General features: G+C 28.8%; 1 protein-coding gene across 4 annotated transcripts in view; it reads right to left on the bottom strand.

The window, feature by feature from the left end:
* LOC132942740 (pyrokinin-1 receptor-like) overlaps positions 1 to 18,948 on the bottom strand; it is a 57,235-nt gene extending 38,287 nt beyond the window's left edge. For all 4 annotated transcript variants that reach the window (XM_061011372.1, XM_061011370.1, XM_061011374.1 and 1 more), the window contains exon 1: positions 18,514 to 18,948. The gene's annotated coding sequence lies outside the window, so the exon portion shown is untranslated. The remainder of the gene's footprint in view (positions 1 to 18,513) is intronic.
* Between the last annotated feature and the right edge of the window lie 769 nt (positions 18,949 to 19,717).

The following is a 19,717-nucleotide window of genomic DNA, read 5'->3' as shown; positions in this document are numbered from 1 at the left end:
GTCAGTAACAAATTCACACTTATTATTGCACCCTCTTATATTTTGTTTAATTTATTATTTGGATGAAAAAAATACTCGACACCTGTTTCACTAGGTATTAAATAATTCTATATAGTCATAAGTTATTACGTTGAGAGAAAATATTCAAAAATTAAAATTTCTATTTCTTTGAAAACAATCTTTTCTTATATTATGATGTTTAGTTTAATTATTATTTTACTTAGAATAAAAAGCTATCTTATATACCCTTTGTAAATTGAGACTACGCAGTTTAATAATACTAACAATATAAAAATAAACTAATTAAATAAGATTATAGCATAATATAAGAAAGAAAAGATCAGAGAAAAAGAAAATTGTTCTATACCAATGCATTAACAAATTGTCACAAACATCAAACTAGTTTAAATTTTTAAAGCTGATATTTTCTAATGATAAGTATAGAATATAAAATGTTAATATTTAAATTATTTAAAAACTGTTATTTATCACTTTTGTGTTTTATATAAACTATAGGCTCGTTAATTATGTGTCAATACTTTAGATTCAAAAATGGATAAAAAAAATAGTTGTTCATTATGATTTCAACCTTTCTATTTAGCCATCTCATATTTAAGAATATTCCTTCGAAGACAACTAACTTGATGACGTGTTCGAAATACTAAAGACTTCATTAAATTATTTTATATTTATTGGTTTTCTAAAGAAATATGTCCTATCATAAGTGACATTCATTGAAAGTGGTATACTTCTGGCATTGCGTGACTCCAAAATGTTTATAACATTTTGTTGAGCTAATCAAATTGGGTTCAGATATAGATTTCAGACAAACTTATCCTTTTTAATATTACGTATCAAAAGGCCACGACTACTCAACATTAAAAACACGACCAGAGTTGTGGCACAGTAATATTTTGATAATATATATTTTATATCATACATTTGCCTTTATAAGTCAAACTATACGTTTTGTAATATTATCTACCTAACTTATATTTAACGGATTTTGGAATAATAGCGTGACTATTGAAAAAACAGTATAGTAGTTAGGTAACAATGGCTATAATATGCGTAGAGGGGTTAAGCTATATTACATCAACGTAACCATTGCAATTCTATACAAATCAAATACAATTATATTAATCCTATCAATGAAATTGTATTTAAAATGTTGTTCTCGAATTTAGATTAACTTTTTACTATACATTTAAACTCAGAACGAAATTAATATTATAACATTTACAGAAATCAAATAGTATTTATATAAGTTATTAACACCGTTGTACGTCAAACCATTCCATTAATTAAAAAAGTATATAATTGATATGAAATATAATATATATAATATATATAATATATAGTTACACGTAATTGCAGTAGATATCGTTATATCGACATCTGGTATTATACTGTGTCCATAAATTAACACGCATCATATTTTTTAATAAAAATAAAATTTAAGCTTTTACGAAAAACGGTCGACGCCTATTATATAGCTATATTTACCGATTTATTTATGAATTATTATTTAAGATAATAGGGTGAAATTCGGGTTGGTTGTAATCGTGCCGAAATTGTGATTTGAGACGTAGTGCACTTTAATAGAATTGAATCCACTGACTGGTGTCTGCTAAGTTTGCGCAAAGAGAGAACGCACTTGTGTCTGCTCAAATGATTAACATATTCGCTTAAAATAATTTCGTTAAAATTTCTCAAAGGTCGAGAACTTATTGTGTTTCGTTAAAAGCATTATGGTTACGATATTCTTTGTCAATGTCATCAAAATTATTCATTTAATCTTTTAGAAGTGTTGATGAGCGCTTAAAATTTTGATATATTATTATTTATTGAGTTTGTAGAATTTGAAGCGCATCAATATAAGAAATGGCACGGTTTGTTTGTTCTTTTAAAGTAATATGATTCGATGGTCATTCACGTTAGAATTTAAAAATTCTGAATAGTTTTGTTTTTTTAGACATTTTAAATGTATATTTAAGGGGTCTAGTCACTAGTATAAATAAATTAGTGTAAGTCATGCGATAGGTAGGTATACTTATATATTATATAGGTACAATCAAAGTATTCAGTCAAATGTGTTCATTATAATTTAATTGAAATTCAAACAATATTGAAAGGCGTATTATAGTGTACCATCTACTACAATATATTATATATGTTGTAGAAACCTTGTTAGAATACATATTCTTGATAAAATTGTCCACCCATGAAATTGAAACTTAATAATTGCTGGTCTGGTAATTATAATTTTAATTGGCGTTACATGTAAATAGAAACGTTTATATATTGTACGGTACCTATGAATAATGTATATAGTTGATATTAATTATTATTATTATTAATAATAGTAATAATAAAACATTAAAGTGAACTTTGATTGTAAAAGTGTTGTAGGCTATAATAACTGCATTGAACAAAAGGTACATTAGTATTACGTTTTATGTCTGCATTCTTTTTTTCGAATGTTGATTCTATTGATATCATTTATTTTTCGATCTGTACAATTTTAACGATAAAAAAAATTATTTTTAACAGTATAACGGGTCCATACAATTTTAACTAGCGATAATTTAAGCAGCATTATTTAGGTACATCAATATAAATATTGATGAGTACACCTAATCTTAGTTTAACTAAATACAACAAAAGTTTTTAAAACCATGCAATTTTATTTTCTCGTACAGTTAATATTAATAAAGAAGCCAATTTAGATAATTATTTCTTTTTAAATATAATATTCATAACACCTTTAAAAATATGGTTGGTATAATATTTGTACTGAATTAGTACCTACTCCCAAAATATTTACTTATCATGGGAGAGTGCGATGAGTTCATTAAAAGTACGCACGATTACTACAAATTTAGTATTTTTATTAGTATAAACACAGCTAAATGCCGTAGGTATTTAATAAGAAAAAAACAAATCTGTAAAATGGTGTATGTGGTATAAACATTTTTTGACACATTTTATGTCAATATTTTATGGTAAAAAAGTTTTGGACTTAAATACAATAAAGAAATATTATTGTTATTCAAAACTATAACAAAAGTTTATAAGACGTTAAAATAAAAAAATTACCTTCAAGCTTAAAAAGGTTCGTTCCTTTTTTTTCTACTGATTTTTTAAGAATTACATTTAAAAAAAACATACAATTTTATTAAAAGTTTAAATTTGATATTTCTTTAGCAAAGTTGAAAAAAAAATCCGAAATAATATTATAATTTAAAAACCAGAGCCTGTCTCTATAGATACGTTGTGGGACTGAATGATAACTTTCTACTTTTCAGATCACTAAACATGTCAATAATATTTAATGCCTCTATTATGATATACCTACTTAGATTTGCTAGAAAGATGATAAAATGTGTGAACAAGTTGAAGTATTAAATTAGAATTTATTTATTTGAAAAACTATGAAAATAATATGATATTTGAATTAAATTAAATTTAAATGACTGTAAATTAACTAGACGTCACTCATGTATGGCTTTATATATATTATATTATGTTAGTGTACGTGTTTAAATACTTAATTATGTTACACTTTATTCAGAAAAATAAATTTACTGAATAAAATTTTAATATTAATATAAATGTCTACCTGTTTTTATTTATTAAACGATTAACTCATGTGGTGAGCGCTTGAAATAAAATAGTGGGTACTTATAAACTGCACTCGTTTGAATATTAAATTTTATACCAAATAAAAGTAGGGTAATTTATATTTATATAATTGATTCAAGGGATTAAATTATTCCCAGTATTTTTTTATGTAAAATGTTTGGATTAATAATTTTTTTTATATTTACAATAAGAGGTAGGGTATATATAATATTCTTCTTCATTGAGTACTTTTTCTGGGTAATTTATTTTCAAAGTTGATAACGCGTCACGCGGCAGGTACTAATATTGTATTTTAAAATTAATTTTTAATTTCCAATTGTTAGTTATAAGTTATGACTTATAATATAACTTATGACCCATTATACCCATTTTACCATTTACATTTAAATACGTTACTGCGGTTTTATTGTTAATAGTTTTGTATAAGGAAAGAAGCCACGAGGTATCTATTTTTAATTGTCAGTTTTTTATATAAACTAATTACTTTTATTTATTGTTATACGTAAAAATATTTAGATTTAAAAATAATACGTCATTGCAACTAATTTTCATTTTTTATTTCATCATTCACATTGACACCGAAATATTAATATAAATCGTCTGACCGTTACACGATTTCGTCGTCATAAAAATAAGCAAAGGTGCTTACAGCACTATAGTACTTTATCGAATCGTGTTTAAAAAACACGACTACCTACGTAATTTATGATGATAACCTTTTGTTTGAATTAAAATAAAATGTGTTATGGTTAGTTGACTCTTCGATATTATTTATGGACATGTGGCATTCATAATATTTTCATGTGATATAATAATATCAGGTCACTTGCTATAACAATAATAGTAAGTTTATAATTATTATCAAAGTATCAGATCATCGTGTAATATATTATAACATTTACTTAATCTATATCGAATATACAATTTGTAGGTATAATATCAATTATTTATTATTTGCACTATGCAATTAAAGCTTCTAATGTCCCCGGTACAGTAACAAACACTATTCGGTTGTAGTTGATAATAATAAAATATTATATTATATTCAAATTTTAAAATTATAAAATAAGTATAAGATGTTTGTATTCTACAATAATAACATCTATGACAATATTTTATTGTTATAAAAATAATATTTCTAATTTGTGTTTCAAAATTCGTCTGTATTATTGTAGTATAGTGTACTATATAGTCGAAAAGGGAATACGAAAAAATGGAATTATTCTCAGTATAAAGAAGTCGTATAGATAACATGCCTGATTATTTTATTTGGTGAGAGACAAACATTGATCAATTTAGTATCTACCTATCAACAATAAGTAAAGAATCATGTTTATTAGTTTTTACTTAGGTGCGAATATTTTTAAGCCAGAGATTATTAGATAAAATATAAGCTTATTGTCGTGAGTAGTTAGCAGGTACCAAATTTTAAATACAAGCTTATAAGTTATATAAGTTTATACATTTATAAATCTTTCGTAAAAAAAGGATTTTGTTTTGAACAAGAATGATTTAATGTCAGTGGTAGACCGTAACCGTGAAATTAATTTCAAATATATTTTAGGAACGTGAATGTACCTACCTACATACTTTGAAATCGTATATCATTTTAATTTAATATTATATTATATTTAACGTGGACACAATGACATCGGCCAGTATAGCAATATCTAAATTTTTTTCTATTATTAGGTAATGCAAGAATATCAAATAAAAAAGTAATAAACAATGACACTCGTAAAATGTGATTTAATTACAAGTACGCATAAACTGATTAACTACTGGGTGAAGTGTATACATTCGAAAACCCTGAATACATGTTTTAGCTACACTCAAGACGTTTGAGACGAACTTACAGGTCCACCGGACTTCCACAATATACGTAATTATATAAATGTCATACTCCATCTAGATTATACGAGTGGTCCAGCCGTTATACTTGGGCAAATCACGGGAAATAAACATTTACTATATTGGTCAAAAATATAATTTTTTCGAACCGCAATGTTTTTGGCAACGGACCAATTTATAATAATAATAATATTAATACAACGCACGAATGTCGAACGCATCGTATGTAATAATAGGTACACGCCAAAATATTATGTCGAAAACAGGAGATGTTTTGTGTAGAAACTGTTCGTCATAATAATATGTTATAATATGTTATAACCTAACCGTTTATTGCATGTCATTCAGCAATCAGCGTAAGGTACCCATTAAGAATTCATTTTTTCGTGACAAACCCATGCAAAATAGATGTTTAGTATATTTTGACAGGTGATTATGGATATTGGATAATAATATTGATGTTATCCAATATCCATAAATATATATTTACATTATAAATCTTCGCTAATAATATATGAGGATTATAATAAGAAGACGAAAACAATTTTATATCTTAAATAAACTAAAATTTAAAAAAGAAAACAACCTTATGGTATCACTCACTCATTCACTCACTAGGTCTCTTGGCTGATATAGTGACGATATTTGAATATTTAGTTATGCAAAATTCAATATCACACATGTCATATCTTTCTATTCAGATATGTACCACATATATTGTATGTATAATAATTTGATTATATTCATATTATAATGTATTATACATACACCATTTGCCTGGTGTATTGGCGTAGTTGCGTGGGTGGGGGTGGGTGAAAAAACGGCTATTATTCCTCTTATACCGACTAATAGCATTTTTTTCCAGATTAAAACCTTTTGTTTTTTATTTGAAATGTATATATTATGTACAATGTATAAAAAACCATTTAAATTAAAAAACACATTATTCAAGTCAGTTCGTTATTTAATAACAACTACATAACAAAAAAGAAAAACTATGTAACTATGTAAATTCCGAGCGTGATCGTATTCGTTTGCTTATACTTTTTCCCCGACATCTGCTATATTGTACGTTGTACGTATAGGTATTTTGACCGTATATGTAAAACTCTGTGAAGAATGCCAATTATAAATGCTCTATTGCCCTATACATTTTTCACTCGTTCAAAGTACTTTTGAAAGGTATTTGAAAATTGTGTTTGACTACTTGAATGAAAGAGTATATATTATAATTTATAAATATACCAAGTTTTTTAAATGAGATAAAATGTATTCCGGTAAAAGTTAGATAAGTAACATATTTTGTAGTATAATATGTTACTTATCTAACTTTATTAAGTTAATTATCTAACTTAATTATTTCATAATAACGAGTTAACTGTTCAATGGATCGTCTGGTGTAAATACTTATGTGTAATGACTAATGATTATTGGTTCAAATATGTATTTGAAATATAAAAAAAATTATTCAAATACACAACAATTATGTTATATTGTCCGGTGCAAATTTCGAGTCCGTTCCAGATAGGTCCGTTGAACGCTTATGTGTCGTCGTCCTTGTCATGTTATTATATTATTATATTACTGTCCGTGTCGTCGAATGGTTAGGTATATAGATTATAGGTACAGTGTATAAAGTGTAACCACCCGAACAATATGTCGACATTAAATAATTATGGATTGAAGACCCACAGAACAAGTAAAGATAACGACGACCACCGCTCGAAATGTACGTCCGAAAACGTCCACGGAATAAAAGTTCGATACGTCGTTTGCAATCTTTCTTCCAAAACGATATTATATTACATAATAATCTCTATAATATTGTGTATGCGTGATGACGATTTATATTGGTCGTGTCGTAGCGTTTTGAGAATGTCTTTTTTTTCCTGTTTCTCGTACTGGACAAACGATTTACAACGATAATGCTGATATTTCCGAGCGATTCTATATAGTATAAGTCCGTCGTATAAATAGAGGCACTATACTATAATAGTATGCGCAAACACAGTATAATATGGTAATTGCGTGTATATGGTCATTGGCTATTTTCAAGTCCTGTATATCCATTATTTTTCATATATATTGCATTCATAAAATCAAAAAGGGTGTACGTGTGGATATTGGATTTTTGAACGTCTTTAAATTTTCACGCTACTATAATAATATATAACATACATAATATAATATATATTATGTGTATATCGACGCGCTCGATTTAGGTCAATTTAATGTTATTATACCGGTGCAGGTAACTAAATAATACGTCCTCGAGTAACTCAAAAATCTTTTCCTATATTATAATAATACGTATATAAATCAAAACTGCTGATATTATACGGTTGATTATTTTTTTAACACATATATTTAAATATTTCTAAGGGTACGTTTTTCCCGCGGCGTCTAGGACATAGGTCGCACCTGACGCGGCCGTGCAGTTCCACTGTTTGACGCTGCAGGGAAACCGTAGCTTACACTATGAAATGCTGCGAAGAAAAATAAATGTACTTACTACGTAAATAATATACACGTACATGTGATTCAAGAGCATTTTGAAATGTCATAATAATAGTTGATAATACACGACTATAATATTGGGGTAAATTAAGTGTAAAAGTGATATAAATTACAATATTAAAAAATGAAATATTAATATTATATTACCTATTCATACCTGCAATACAATATAGTAGGTACCTATATTAGAAAAATTAATTAATGTGGGTATTCAAATATATAATATAATTGTTCGTGCTATTTATATGCTTAATGTTGAGCTGTCTGTTTCGTGAAAATCTCGGTCGAGCTGGAATTAATGTTCCGGCATTAAAGTAATTGCATTTCTTAACATCGAACGCGTTATAGTGTAACTTCTACTGTTACATAGTACTGTATATCATAACACTATATAGCAGACGGTGCAGATTTACTCAACAGTATAGCTGCGTTATTTACCGACCGCGTTCTAAAATCGGAAAATCCTCCACGTTCAGATCCTTAATTTCGTCGGAATATTCGCGTTGCGTTTTCGCCGTAAGCTCGGTGCCGAACGTGTCTCAAAACCACGGTTCAGCCTTTGCGAAATCCGATTGATGATTTTGCGACTATAATACAATACCTCTCTCCCCACACGAGGCTTCTTAGCCGCGACGATAATGGCCACCGCCATCGACATCGTCCAGGTGTGTTTATTATCGGATTTGTGTCACGGTCAGCCATAGAACTTCCGCGTCCGGTGCGATATATATAATGTAATACACCGACAGACCACGTCTCGTACACCACAGCTCACACACGCCTCGCACATAACATAACGACGACGATATTATGCCGACGTATACAGTTTTCATATTTTATATTTACTCTTTATATTTATAGAGTAGTTCACCGCTTCAAATATATGACGCAATATTATACTGTATATAAATATTATATTATTATTGTATTATCGTGACCTTGTGCTGTTCCCCAAATAACGGAAAAATGCCCTGTACGGGATCTATAATAATACAACACGTCTTCCGATGGTAGTGGACAGTTTCTAACCCTTATCCGCCGGACTGCGAAGTGTCGGTTATATTTTTACCACTTACCGATCTGTTATTTTTTTGATACGATGCCTATAATATATTATATAGTATTATGTCGGATATAAATGTCTCGAGTGCTGTATACGATTGATCATTGCGAGTCTGGAGCCACAATAGAAATACGTTTGCGCCCCCACTGGCAATGCGTATAATAATATATTATACAATATTAATCGACCGACAGCGTAAATGCATTAATATAAGAGTTGGTACTCGGCGGTACATGTGCGGTTTAATGCTGCATCAGCATCGCATGTGCGTATATATAATATTATAGACTAACGAAAAGCCCAATTCGACCATGTTTGATATTATGACTATTATTTTAGTAATACTTATGCTCTATAGAGTCGTACAACTCACTCCAATATATAGTTAGCGTTCGTCACTGTTTTTGTTTAGCAAACGTATAACGATTATATACCTAGGTCGATTAAGCGTTCTCAGGCAGTTAGGCATTTTTGGAGATTTAAATCACAATAGTATAGCTTTTGGGCTTTGACATACAGTTTCTCGGCAAACTAATCCCAAGTCTCGTCCCGCAAATAAAAATTAAAAACATTCATTCAATCAACACATTTTTGATTTTTTTTTTTATCATACAAATATATTTGACTGACTGTCATTATTATGTATCGCTTATAATTGAACAATAGGTCGGATCATAGATATGTTTTTGTGTAGTTTTAGTGCAGTAAAAAAATATCTAGTATAGCATGCTACATGTTGTTAAGAATTTAATTAAATTTTTAGTTTTTGTTGTTGTTGTTGTTGATTTGCGTTTCTATGGAAATAAACAAAGCGTTACGAAAATCGGTCTCGCGAAAATCGGTTGGAAAATAAAATTTGTATCCAGCCCAAAAACATAATATATCTATGTTAAAAAAAGTTGGCCTTTCTATATCAACGCATTCTACCATTGTGCATCTATGATCTGATTTACTAAATTATTCACCTACAATGGTATCTATATTAGATTGAGATGTTAGAATGCGCGTTCGTCGGGAAAATACTGGTCGCGGAGTTGGTGAGTTGCCAAGACCGCGGTAAAATGCCGACTGGAAATAAAAATAATCTTTCGAATCGTGAAAACGATTTTTACATTTTCGACGTCGATAATTGTTTCGGGTATTTTACCAGCCAATTAATGGTGTTTAAATATCAAAGCTAGTGTTTCGAATTTTTTTTTTGGCGGTGGCCCTAACCCGCTCACTTCACACCGCAGCCGGCAATGGTGTGTTCGTGAATGAACATATCGAGCCGCGAGCGACCGTCAAAGACTAATTTTACGACTGACACGCAATTATGTTGCGCGCGCCACCGCCGTCAGACGACACTTACATTATATTATGCGCGATTGTATAAAAATAAAATGATATTGAAAAATATAGCCGCGTTGTATTTTTAAGTTTTGTTTTTTTTTTAAATATATAATATCGTGATGTCTGTGTTGTGGATGACATCGCAAGACCACATGACGGCGTTTATTATAATCTGACCTTAAGACCAAGACCTATAATAATACGCGTCATGTACTTTCTGCGTGTGGAACGACAACGATCGAGGAAGGGTGATGTTTAATAGTTGTTGAATATCATAATCTTTATTGTTTCACCGGAGCGCAGAGAGTTTCGAGCAAAGTGTATTATAATTTATTTTATTATTATTGCAGCGAACACAGCACACACAATATATTGTGACGCTTGCAGAGAATGTATAATGCTATTATTTACACGCTCGTGTCCAGTGCATACAATTGCAAACCACGTGTTAACAGTTGTAATTTTGTCTCCACATGCATTGACGGGTCGAATAAATTTGGTAAAACAAGCTATTTTTACGAGTCGCAGTAGCCGAATTTGTGGGCGTGATGACAAAAAAATATGATTGCACAAAAAAAAATAATAGAGAATAATAATTATTAGTACAGTATTAATATAATAACAATGACTAATACCGAAGTTGTTTGAAAGTGAACGGTATGAAAAATTTAACAGAATCCCGTGCCAAACAATGATGGTAAAAAAGTGAGGATCGGATCTTATAGATTATTACGATAATATAATCGTTTTTTTGTTCGACAAAAACTACACACATTTAACGGACAGGGAAATCTAAGAGTGAGACTATGGATAGAGATAATTAGTTAGGTTAGGTTAGGTTAGGTTAGGTTAGGTTAGGTTAGGTTAGGTTAGGTTAATAATAAATTAGGCATGTATAAAGAAGGTACATTAAGATTTTTTTATTCCGGCATAAAAAATATCAAAATATGTTTGATTTAGTATTGAATTGAATTTGGACACTGAAATATAATATTTTATATTGTTTGTGCGTGGCTTATATTTTACTGTAGTACGGAACGTTTTAATTTTGAAGATTAGTCCAAGTACGAATTTACAATAAAGTATTTGATTAAAATGAGTAAACATAGAGAGTAGGTATAATATAATTACAAGTAGCATCTTATATAATAGTATAATAATAAAATGGATTTTATAAAAGTTTTTATTTTCATTGTAAATGTAAGGTGTTCTATATTATACTACTACTGCGTTTCTTTTTTATCCATTCGACAAAACGTGTTATTCTGAGGATTAAAGATATGCGTATTACGGATTTCGTTTTATTAATCGATATATTTGATATTAAATTTTCTATTTTATTAGGTATTTGATCGACATATTTAATATACTTTTTAAACTACAAAAGCTCAATTTTAATCATTTTTACTGTTTTTAATGCTCATATTTATAATTAAAATTCTTGATAAATTGAAAACAGAATATTAAATACAAATAGGTCGAGTTTTAAAAACGAAATAAAAAAGTAACCAACATTTTACACTAGATTTACCATCATTTTGTCACATTTATGTTTTGAATATTATTAAAAAAAATATATAGGACGTTATAATAATATTATAATAATGCATGAATTATTCAAATATTATAACAATACTTATTGTACTATAACAAACCATGTCGATTTTACACTGTAGGTATTACTGTAATAAATCACGTGTTAGTGGATGCACTGGTTATACACGAAAATTTGTGTATGTATTTCTACTGAAACACAATTTATCTAAGATTCTAAGAGGCACGATTACATTGGTGTGTGGATTTTTTTTTGAAGGGAGCAGGCAAGAAAAATGGATAAGATATGGAATACCGATAGTACTTTAAAGGGGTGATTTTTATTTCCCAGTAGTATTCGGGTAACGAATGGGAAAGAGAGCAAAAAAAAAAGAATATAAACCGAAGAAACAGAGTTATTTTTTACCAATAAAATCCTTGATAGGACATAAGTTATATTGTATTTAAAATTATTTTTTAATTCACTAGTTCAAAGTAATTTTAAAATAAACTAATATTTACCAATATTCTTGACCGAAGCGAGTGACTAAGCCTATACTTATGTGTTATATAACATAATATAGAGGTCACTGTCATTCGTTCACATTTCAAACCTATTATTCTTCCATTTAAACATTTTTATTTAAAACCAACTTTTTTATCGTTGTCATGATTCGTTAAAAATACAGGTAGTCTTAATTTTCTTTGATGAAATTTAAATTAGTTATCTACGACGTCAAAGAACATATTATTGTGCTCCCACTAAATACACATAGCCAGTAGCCACACATCCCATTAAATCTAATAAAGCAGACTCTTCAGCGCAGCGAAACACCTATTATAATATTAGTTCCGTCGGTGTTTCACTAACTTAGGGTTTTCCCGGAAATTGGAATACCAGATTCTTATCAGGTACATGCAGGGAATAAATAATATAATCACTTTAAATTCACAATTATTCCTGTAGGTACTGGCTGTACTAGGTATACCAATATTATAGTTTTATTTCCAAATAGTTAGGTTAAATATCATTAGTTAGGTATAGGTTCTATCTGGTAGGTATCTATAGTTGACTAGTGTCTTGTGTTCGTGACTCCTACTTGACACAAAACATCTTTTGATGACTTTTAGTTATTATTGTATCTGCTTATTATTTCATTGTTTGGACTTACAACTTATATACATAAATTAACCTATATTATTATGCAATTGTGTAACAACCTATTTTATGATTACGTCAATTGAACGGTCGATTATAATAATATGATTAATATAATAATATGGTTAAGTAAGTGAATTTAATTTTATATTAGATTATTATTTTAGATAGCCAGTCTTTGTATACTGTATAGTATTTCACTCCAGTTTCCATTATATTGTTATTATCTTGATTCAAGTTATTTTTGTGATTATTTTTTTCAAATAAATATACATATATACATAACATAATTATTATATAATTAGTAATTACACGCGTTTACATTATATTATTTTTTAAAGCTAAATATATTTTGCATCAAGTTATTAAAAATTCAATTACAAACGAAGTTTTCCTAGAAAGGATTGCATTTTATACAAAATGTATTGATTTAATTTCATAGAAAACAAATAAAAAAAGTATGTAAGTTCATAATTAAAACTGTTGTACGAATGGTCGCAGGATTCATTGTGTTTGTTATAAAGTAAAGTACAATTAAATCGCTAAAAAAAGGTTATTTTTGGATAAAAAAATGTTTTTCTTAGTTTTGAGCCGGCTTAAAAATGTGTGACAAGTATATTATTTTAAGAACGCGTGTAATTTTAGCTGAAGTTGAAGAAAACAGCTTATATAATATGAGAGAATTTACTATTCTAAAATGACATAAAGACGAGTTTGACATCACAATACTATGGATTTGTCATTTTATTTATATGTCGCTGCAATTGTAAAAGTAAACTTTGGAATTATTTGCATCTGTGCTTGAATATCGTTCAGAATAAACACGGTACGACCACAGTTGGCTAGAAGTTAGAATTCATGAATTTAAAATTTTTTTTTTATTTGTTCAATTATTTATATAATTTATTTTTATCGATTAATTTATTTTTCAGCTTGAGTAGGTCTATAAATTATAATACCTACGATGGCAGCAGAGGAGTAGTATTATGTTCAAACAGACCCTCCTCTGCTGTCGGTTCAAAACGTAAAAAAAAGGTCTATATAATACCTAATTATTTTTAAAAAGAAACCAGCGACGCATTTCAAATACAAATTGATCGACTTGAAATCATCCGTTAGGTAATTATATACAGTTACGCGTGGTGCTTGTTACGCCATTCTTATCGTGGTGAAAAATGTTAAATTTCGATTATTACCCTATATTAGAACGATAAACCGATTTGTTCTTTGATTGTACGTACAATATGTAGGTACTTTGTATTATGCACGTGTGTGTGTGTACAACAATAATTGACAAAACCACACAGACTTGTAATACTATTATGATACCGTATCGATAATGACGATGCCACGCGATCGTATATGGAGTCATATTTGGCGAGTATTTTAGGTCAAAGATAAATAAAAACCGTAGGGAAACTTTTGTATTTTGACCGCTTGTATAATGGACCTCCAGCATGGGGGTTGTTTTTTTTTTTATATATTGTCCTATCTGCCGATTTAATGGACATGGTGTAAAATGTAATTTTCCAACTTGTTCTACATCATTATGAGATAGGGCCCCGGTTAAACCTCGTATGTTCTACGGTCGTTTAAAAGTTACTGGACGCTTAAAAGACACTATTATAAAACGACCATGTTATTATAACATTATTTCGTAGACCCGCCAATGCCACTATACCACTACTATGCCGTCAACGGTCACCACATGATGGAAATATTTAAGACGTTTGTTCGCACAACTCATATGGATCTACAAACGGTTTCGTTCCGGTAACGGAACTGATCTATAAAATGTATCGTTACAGTCTGCACAAGTCAGGCGTTTCTTCTCGGGATAAAATAAAAATCACTTGCCAAATAAAAAAACAGCGAAATGCAATCGCGAGTTTGTCGGATAGTAACCATCGTTTTTGTGTGAACAAAGGCATTTAATTTGGGTTGTCAAATACAGATGACGAATCAGTAAAATGTACAATACCGGAATAATATTATGCGTTTCACTATTTGACATTTGTCATATTATTATGCCACAGTAAAACAACTTTCTGGTCGATTTTGAATGAAGAATGTTTAAAAAAAAAATCAAATACCTATTTAATGCAACGTATTTTATATAAAATATATTTTGTTCTAGGAAAACCAGAATGCACTAGCTGAGCAGTACTACAATTTTTGTTCGAAAGAAATATTTAGATTCTCAAAATGCATTTATTTAAAGGTCGTGTATAACAACACTATTTGTATCTAATTACATCTTTAGTTATCCTTTTGATACTAAAAAAGCCATGTTTCTTAAATATTTATTATACATAATTAATCAAAACTACGAGGTTTACGTGAAGTAACTAACAAATGCAATCGGATCAACAAAATAAGACGTTTAAGTATTCTAATTTAACTTTTAATTTTCGTGAACAGATAACCAGAGAACTCCCTTAACCTTGGCAACTCGAACGCTTTTTGGCACACTCCTCCGTTTCACTTGACTTTACAAATTACAATACATATGAGTTTAGCATGTCAAATAAAAGTAAACATTAACTTGGTTTTTTATAATATTATGCGTGTGTTTTTTTTAAAATACTTTGTAATGATTATTATAATAAAGGTTGTATAAGTACCAAGCTATTAACAATTAAATAATCAAACATTTCTATTACAAAAATAATTACAGTTTAATAGATTTTTTTAATTTTTCCGTTTACCTATAAGTAATTAATGTTAATCATACATATTTTATACGGTATTCAAAATGTAGTAACTTATGTTCCTTGAACAGATATTTATTTAATTCTTATACACATCAAACAGCGTTCAGATAAAAATGATTTCACTACATAATATATTAAAGTTATTTATAGGTCATCTATTTACATTATACATTTATACAGCTTTATTAATGTATGATTTAATAATATAATCATTTTGTACCTATGTATAAAAAATAGGTTTATTTTTATAAAACATTCAGTGGAAATAAAACTTAAAAACCTATACGTAAAAATAAAAATGTTGCACACCTTCGTCGCAAAAAAAATAAAATAAAATAAAATAGATTTTATATAGAATTAGTTTTTAATATTAAATTGTTATATAGTATGTATATTATGTATAACTATATTATTATAGTCATCAATTTTCTAGGTACTTATTTCATGTATTTGAATAATATTAATCACTTTTCTCTGTATTTGCAATATCATAATTTATTTATGCTTCACTGAGATCCATTTTTATGAACATTTTACAATATCATTAAATTAATTTTAAGTTAAACTTAAAAAAATATTATGTCTGAATTGAATTTATACCGATTAACTATAAGTAAATTTCTGACTTGACACAATTATTAGGTATACAAATAAGTAACTGATTGTATTCACTACGGAAAATGCATATACCTACTTTTAACGAATTTTTATTTAAAATTTGAAATTGATATATTATTTTCAATATTATTACTAACCTAAAATAAGAATATGTATAGTTTTTTATTTAGTGTATTTATTTATGTTTAAAATATTAATATTAATGTATTCATTTAAAACTGCCAGATTATAATCATTGAAATACGAATCCCTGTTACCTATTTTAAGTGATATTTTAATAATTCTGAAATTAATTCCTATTTTTTTGGCACGATTAACAAAAATAACAACTGCAAAAAGTATACAATTAAAACAAAATTATTATTCCCCTAGCTGTTAGGAACCAGTTATGGAATTGTTATTGAAAACATTTAAAACATAAATGGATTTCAGTTAAATCATATATCATAATAACATCATATACCTTGATAATAATAATATGACCATATATAGTGTTGGCTTGTTGATAATACTTTACATTCAAAATACTCAGATCATACAATTTATAGTATGACTTATATTATTATAGGTAATCCTCCTACTATTCTAAACATAATAAATCACAATATTTTCACTGATGCTGGATTTTAGAGTATATTATATTATATTACGATATTGTAAATACTAATTAGCGGTTTCAAACAGTTTCAAACATTTTAAATAGTTTGTTGATCAACACAATCAATAATATGTTAAACATTGTTATCAATTTAATAATTTATGTTTTGTATTTTTTTTTTATGAGAAAACTAATATTGCAAAACAAATTCCACTGAGACACATTTTATCTAGGCAATTTAGTACCTAAGTATTTACGTCTTCTCTATAGTTTTACTACAAGTGACTAAAAACAAGTTAGTTGTCAAATCTAATGACAAGTTTGACTCGATAGGTTTTATTACTTTATAAGACATTATTACTATCTGAAGTATTAACTTTGAGAATTTCGTAGTGAATATTGTCTTTTTTTGAAAGGCTTAATCAATACTAGCTACAAAGAGTGAATAATTATTTTATTCTAATATAATTTATGCGTTATGCATATTAATTATTTTATTGTAATTAGTTGATTGAGAAACGTATGCAATTTTATGTATTCGTATTATTATTTATTATTGTGTTTTCAGGAAACAAATAATCATAGCATAAAATTGTGTTTGTACTCGAGCAATCAAATCCAAATTGAATAAGTTGACAAATCAAAACACACAATGATTATGATTTTTAACCTATATTAATATCGATGTGCAGGCTAGATTGCTAGAACTCAAGGAAGTGATGTAGTTATATTTAAAATCGAAATACTACGTTTGTTTTGTATTTTTTAATTAGATGTTTCGTACGGAAACCATATAATTACAATTTAGGGTTTTTTGCACTGCTGAACAAAACTTTTAATAATTTTTATCGAAACTTAGTTTGAAGTGCCCAAAACAATTTTTAGACAAGTACCTAGGTAAAACGAATACCGTTAATACCATAGGTAACTATAAATAATTAAGAAACTATATTGGAATAATCAATAGTGTTGAATATTAATTTTAAAAATAATTAGTTACTTATATGGACCGAACGGTTGTCATCGTTTGTTCAAGATAACAAATGTTTTCGCTGTCGTTATCCTAATACACTTGCGTTAGATACACATATTATACTTATATTAAAGGGTCGTCGGCGAAACGTTGTTTATATTAAAATTATGAAATTATCAGTTTTCGGTCGGAACGCATTAATTTTTTTAATTTTGTGCTCGTGCAGAATACGAAATATTCCGGTGGAAATTAAGGTCGGGTTTCCGTAGGTAGTAGCCAGTTGGTATCTTACCTATATATTATAATATTTATAATAATGCATATAATATACATATAGTCGTATTCAACGGGTGGATTATTGATTTCGATGTAATAAAAAATATTAAAATCACATTTCTTCCTATTTTACATTTTGATATATCGTGACGACGTAGTTATGATATTATAATATCCTATCATGCGGATAACACGCGAGGAAGGTACCTACATCAGAAGTATATTACTACTCACCCGGTATCGACGAGTTGGTATAAATTTACCGTTGTTTCGAAATGTCACACTGCAAAGATTTCGGCAGAACGAGAAAACGGATAAAATTACACACTGACGAAAACGATCTAAAATGACAGTAACGATGTTTGGAATCGCTCGCGGGGATGACGCGAGCACGGAAATAAACACAAGACACAACTGCCGGCACTCGGGATGAAATCCGAAAAAAACTAATCGCAAAAACTCAAAAACCAATAAATTGAACCGATGGGGCGAATGGATGAAAGTTCTAGACAATCATAATACTACGATATTATATATAATAATAATATGTCTATAACAAAAAAATCCCTGAAACCGTCACCGCTGTACGGCAGTCGCGCACTGTTTACGTGTGCTTGCGTATAATATTATACTTTTCCCGAAGCGCGAAAAAGCGACTCGCGCACTGACGGTGAACGCACGACTGACATGCGTGGGGTGTTCCGGTGTTCGTTGCTGGCGAAACCCGTGGTGGAGGTGGTCTGTCGTTGTACTATTTTATACACACACACACACAAAGCTTAGCCCCCTATTAAAATTATTCTTAAGCCACCCCGCCCCCCCCAAAAAAAAAAAAAATAAAAATAAATTCCGTGGTTGGCGAATACTTTATTATGTTATTTTATTGTGTTTAATTTATTATTTACATTTTTTTATAATTATTTATAAATTAGATTCCGGTTTGTTCTATTTTCGGAGCCGATACTTTTCATCTTTAGCCCAGCCCGTCCCATTCCGGAAGTAAAAAGTTCTATTTGAGTGAATTGAGATATTTCATACAAATTAAGTAGTAAAACTGTATACACAATGTTTTCCTTGATAAATATGCTATTTTTTTTTATCGTCATTTTTAAACTACTTAGATTTTTTACGATTTTTTTGTCCGGTCACGAAATAACCACAGTGGATCTAAGATAAATAACCCGGTGAAAAGTTTACATTTAGAGGCCTCCCTCGATCATCACTACTTTTCTATTCCGTTCAAGAACAACAATAGACTAAAAAAAAAAATCAATAATAATGCTGATGCTTTAAGAATTCAAGCCTAGTATGTTAGCATATGAGAACATTATGCATACGCTCAATGTTGGCCATAGATTTTGAATTCAAATTCACTATTTACACGAATGGGTGACATTTTAATTTGACTCTAGGAGGTGCTATTCGTTCAATTTAACCG

This window comes from Metopolophium dirhodum, chromosome 4 (assembly GCF_019925205.1).
Source record: "Metopolophium dirhodum isolate CAU chromosome 4, ASM1992520v1, whole genome shotgun sequence".
Taxonomy (NCBI): Eukaryota; Metazoa; Arthropoda; class Insecta; order Hemiptera; family Aphididae; genus Metopolophium; species Metopolophium dirhodum.
The sequence above is the reverse complement of the archived record's forward strand: the minus strand, read 5'-3'. Positions and strand labels throughout refer to the sequence as shown.